At 48.1% G+C, this 5554-nt stretch overlaps 1 non-coding gene across 1 annotated transcript; it reads right to left on the bottom strand.

Annotated features, from left to right (window-relative positions):
• Positions 1–408: 408 nt before the first annotated feature.
• Trnar-ucu (transfer RNA arginine (anticodon UCU)) lies at positions 409–481 on the bottom strand. Its single transcript has one exon. It is a non-coding gene; the product is annotated as a tRNA-Arg (tRNA).
• Positions 482–5554: the final 5073 nt, after the last annotated feature.

Genomic DNA, 5554 nt, shown 5'->3' with positions numbered 1-5554 from the left:
AACTGATCAGCGTATTACCTGATAATTCAGCACCCAGGACATTCCATATTTTCCTGTTGCGCCAGCGCATCTTCAAGAAACACAAAGTGACCAAGAAGCGCAATTCTTTCTAGCCGGAAGGGGACCTGAGATAATAAACTGACCTCCCCTAAAAAATATGCCATTACCTTACATTGGATATACAACAAATATTACAGGTTCAACCAACTTTTAGGGTGCAACCAATGTACGGTACGCGGGCGCCTTTGCATTTCGCTCTCATCTAAATGTGGCCGGCATGGCCGCGGTTTGATACTGCACCCTCGGGCTTAGCACATATTATGAAAGTGCATTCTATGCATCCCTTTGTTTAGTGGTACCACACAAGGCTTTGAAATAAAAGAAATTTCCACTGCACGAAAGAGTCAGCATCCCTGCCGGGATTCGAACCCGGGACCTTTGGATTAGAAGTCCAACGCGCTATCCACTGCGCTACAGGGACCACACGTGCACTTACACGCGGGCGACTGTTCCGTTCTTAGGCTCACAGTGAAATCTAAATTGCACACACATACATACATACAGATGGGATGATGAAGTTAGGAAATTTGCAGGCGCAAGTTGGAACACGCTAGCGCAAGACAGGGGTAATTGGAGATCGCAGGGAGAGGCCTTCGTCTTGCAGTGGACATAAAATATAGGCTGATGATGATGATGATGATGACATACAGCCAGCTGCAGCTTGCACACTATAATAGACAGCACCCACCATTAGCAGTACTTGGCACCTGCGCACCCCCCCGGTGGGTAGGAGGGTGCGCAGGTGCGTGTGTATATATATATATATATATATATATATATATATATATATATATACGTTGGCATGATATGCAAAAACATGGTGTATATAGCGACCAAGTAGCTCTTCAAGTAAACTGCAACAAGTCAAGGGCACAACGGGTTTCTTCTTGACGGTGGCGGCCAATTAACACCGTGCAGATGTGTCTTTATCATTATGGTCATATAGGGCTAGAAGAGAGAACAGAGTTCTTACTCCTCTTGCACTATTCCATGGCACTCTTTCACCACAAGACCACTCTCAGCCTTTATTCAGCTAGTGCGATTTCATCAACTCACCACAGTTCAGCTCTGTTTTCTTTCTAGTCTCCTCAGCGTCGCGTAGTCATCAAGTAAAAGAAAAACGGTAGAAAAGCAAGGCTTCATATTTCTGTCGAATGTCTGACTTGTTATGAATGCTGCGATGCATGGTTGGATCCTATGGCCGAGGACTGAACAAGTACACCCTGTCGCCGTCAGCGCGCGAGGACTGTCGCCAAGCCGAGTGTTCTCAAAACTCGGCAAGCGAAGAAATGGAGCACGTTTTGCGAGCAGTCTTGCAGCTCGCAGTCGAGCGTGACCAGTAAACCGAGCGTCGCACCTTTCCCTTCATCTCCGAGTCTGCGGGGCACATGCCAAACGACAACGGCAGGAGGAAAGGAATGAAACAAAAGAAATGCTATTTGTATACGACGAGGAGAATGCGGGTCTCGTGTGTCGATGCCTGGCGAGCCAAGAATGCCGATGAGCCCGAAGAACGGAGCTTGAAAGAAGCCAGTGAACGAACGAAAATCTTCGCTCAGGGCTCTCTTTAAAGCTGCCCCTGCTGCTCAGTGTTAGTACTTTCATTCACTTGGCGAGCAGCGTACAAAACAGATGGGGTAGAATGGCAGCTCGCGGGTGGTGTGACTGGTGTCATTAATTTCACCTTGCCCGTTCTTACACTGAATAGAGGAATCTCGTTGAGAGCTGAATGAGTCGCGAAGCTCTGGCATAATAATTTCCACTCGTGGCGTTGGAATGAGCTCTTTATTATACATTGTAGGTGACTGTACCTACACATGAGTAGGCGAAACAAAACAGATGAGTTGCCGCTTAGAGCGCTGAGGCGGTTGTCTTACTTAAAGGTGGGCGAAAGTATGCTTTATAGAATTCCGAAAAGCGCTTCCATTTCTTAAAGCTCTCAATGTGCAAAAAAAAAACAACGAAAAAAACGAAATCAGTTTATTATTTCTTGTTTGTTTGTGACCGCAAATCAATGCATTTATCAAAAGAACGCATAAAAAAATATTGCATTCTTATTGAAAATATTGGATGCCACCTTTGAGGCAGGAACAACTAAAGAAGCTTTCCAAAACTAGTTCTTCTCACTCAAATTTTTTTTTAATTTGAACAGTGAAAGATGCTCTAGTATTCGGGACGCAAAAATCTACATCGGAGCAAAATGAGCGCATCTTGCTATGGTACTCTAGTGGCTCCATGGTCATTGTGTAATCGCAGCAAATAATACTGTGTATGCCTTGGCACGTGAGGTGTATAAAAGGATGGGTCTGTTCTATACACTTTCTATACACAAGATCTGCACCCAACTTTCTTAATAGGCTTGGTTTATTAATGGGGCTCAATCTTTACCGTCAGTTAAGATACACCCAATAACGAAGGTCATCATGTCGATAATGGTCAGCCAAACCACAGAAAGAATCATACGGTCATTGCGACATGGCAGCACCTGCCGAAAATGCTTGCTACACAGGATAGTGCAAGCTTATAGTCCAGTTTCTCCCTCTGAAGAATCCGATCAGTCCTCTGCGTTTCTTTTTTCTAAGTGCTCATATGTCTCTACCTACTGGAACCATCATACTTTCATTGAGCACCAACTGGCCCAGAAATACACCCTATTAAAATTTAAAACAGTCTCTAACATAGCGTGGCAAATGCCTGCCACCAACAACTGTGCAGACAACTGGAGATTCTTGATAGAAAATCAGTGTTCGTGGAGAAACCAAACGCGTCCAAAACGTTTCGCGAAGACGAACTCTGAAAGGGAACTTCGTCTGCTTACACGCAAAAAGACATCAAGCTTTCTGGAGTTCTCGAAGTTTCTTCAATTGCCGACAGCATACGGCCCTTACTACGGCTACAACTGCCCTCTAGCCTTTCCCGCTCCGAAGTAACCTTGCTATGCCGCTTGCGGCTGGGAGTAGCGTTTATGAACGCTTACTTCCATCATATCGAAATGACCGATAGTCCGACATGCGACACCTGTAGTTGCGAGGAAACCATCGAGAACCTATTGTGTATCGGTCCTCGCATCGACGTCCAACGCCTCTCTTTTCGAACAACTTTTAACTGATTGGACTCGAGACCATTCTCTGAGTCAAACATAGTCGGATTATGGACACATTCTTCCCTAGCACAAGAAAGCGAATCGTGCACTACTACAGTACTTGAAGGGCACTGGTTTGAGAGCATTGTTGCTATAAGTAAACGCAGAGGGCCGGTTTACGGCACCCGTAGAGAACAAATTTTGTGAATATTTAATGAACAGTAAACATAATGAGGTTGCGTGGAGCAGAGGTAGAACACCCAGCTTCTAATCTGGAGGTCGTAAGTTCACATCCACCTCCAGTTCACTACATTTTCAGGCATGGAGTGGCGCCTGATATCGGGAAAAAATATCGCCGAGAGCTATAGTGGGGCTATACTAGTCCAGGTGGAATCAAATTATGAAGGCCCACTAAGCTTCAACAAAGACACTCCCTCACCAGAACTGGAATTGGCGTCCCTGGTACAGTATTCGGCCACTACCTCCCTCATGACCACTAAAATTAAACCCATGGCTCTCAGTCCCCAGCGGCTGTGGAGCACCTGAACAAAGCAGTGGTCAAACCTGCGACGCGGCAGAGGGTGCTAAGAATCTCTGGGTCCGGACAGGCCGCCAATGGAAACTGAACCTGGCAACGTTCAACACGCGCACCCTCTCGAGTGAAGCTAGCATAGCAGGACTATTTGAAGAATTATCAGGCATTGCCTGGGATATTATTGGCCTTAGTGAGGTTAGAAGAACTGTTGAGGCTTACACAGTGCTGACTAACGGCCACGTCCTCTGCTACAGAGGTCTTCCAGACAAGAGAGAATCCGGGGTAGGATTTCTAGTCCATAACAACATAGCGGGCAACATTGATGAATTCCACAGCATAAATGAGAGGGTAGTAGTCGTCGTAATAAAGCTGAATAGGAGGTGTAGAATGAAGGTAGTACAAGCCTACGCCCTAACCTCCAGTCACGATGAAGAAGACATAAAACAGTTTTATGAAGATGTTGAATAAGCAATGAGAAAGGTGCAAACTCAATATACTGTAGTCATGGGCTACTTCAATGCAAAAGTGGGGAAAAAGCAGGCTGGTGAGCAAGCAATTGGCATGTTGGAATAGGCAAGCGCAACACAGGGGTAATTGGCGATCGCAGGGAGAGGCCTTCGCCCTGCAGTGGACATAAATACAGGCTGAGGAGGGGTGATGATGGTTTGAGAGCCCGCTTATAGTGCTCCTCAGCATCCTCCAACGGGCGCTCAGTGCTCACTTTATTCCTTTTTCCCTTTTTCTATTCCCCCTTGCCCTTACCGCCACTAAGGGTGTAGCCCCTCGGGGTGGCCTTTAGGTCAGGCTACCACCAGGCGTGGGGATGAGTATGTCCGAGAGTAGGAGCGAAAGAAAAAATGTAGCAGTTTCGGCCGAAAGGCGAAGCATCGATGCCGATAGTGAGTTAGTGGACAGCTAGCTATACAAAAAAAGGATAGTAGTTTTATCCGCCGTATAAACATTCACGGTGGCATGCGCGCGCGAGCAAACATGCACGCATTTCACTCGATGACCGCGGAAACTCGCTGTCAGAACGCTGGAGTGAGTCAGCGCAGTAGTAGCAGCGAGCGAATTGAGCTTCGTGCCGGCGCTCGCTTCAACGTGTTCTTAGCCGCGAAAAGACAGGGAGGGTGGACTCTGCCCCAGCCGCAGATGACTTTCAAGAAACAGCCACGTGGGCGGTCGCTTGCGGCGCAGAACGCGCCCTTCCCCTGACTCCGGAGCCTTCCATCTCGGCGGGACCACACGGTGGCACTAAAGCGTGGCCCCTCCACCTGCCCACCCTCCCCCCGGAAACTATCGGTGCGGCGGGAGCGCGCGGCCGTAGTTAAGCGCGGCCCCTCCACCTCCCAATCGCGGGACTGGAAGACTGCGCGCTTCCTCCCCGTTTCCCGCCCTTGTGTGCGCGAACCGCGATAGCCGGCTCACCGTCTCATGCTTTCGCTCGCACATACAGCGTACGGCGCGCGGCGCGCGGCGATAATTTTATCGCCCGTGGACTCTATACGTAACCTCACGGCAACGGTGGCGACGACGGCAGAAATTCACCTAGAGTGTCCATATAATTGTTATCACAATAAAAGGTTTGTTTACATATTGAAACAAGCAGTCAGATTCTAGTCAGAGCTCTCGCAGTAGCACTCGACATGCCCTTTTTAAGTTCTTCTTCTCTAGTTTCCTACACGAGGGAAATCGATAAGCTTGGTGAGGCCAATAAGAGGGGTCATGCTGTTCACAGTACTCCGCCTCTGGTATCCAACCTTCGACGCAAGGACGAGGCAATCTGGAAGAAGGGGTTCACGCTCCTTCCACGAAAGTTGCCAACCTGATTTCTTGCTCTCCGTGGCGGTCATCTTGTTTGGGTCAGGAGAGTGGCC

The sequence above is a fragment of the Dermacentor silvarum genome, chromosome 4, assembly GCF_013339745.2.
Source record: "Dermacentor silvarum isolate Dsil-2018 chromosome 4, BIME_Dsil_1.4, whole genome shotgun sequence".
Taxonomy (NCBI): domain Eukaryota; kingdom Metazoa; phylum Arthropoda; class Arachnida; order Ixodida; family Ixodidae; genus Dermacentor; species Dermacentor silvarum.
This window is presented reverse-complemented; position numbering and strand designations above follow the sequence as displayed.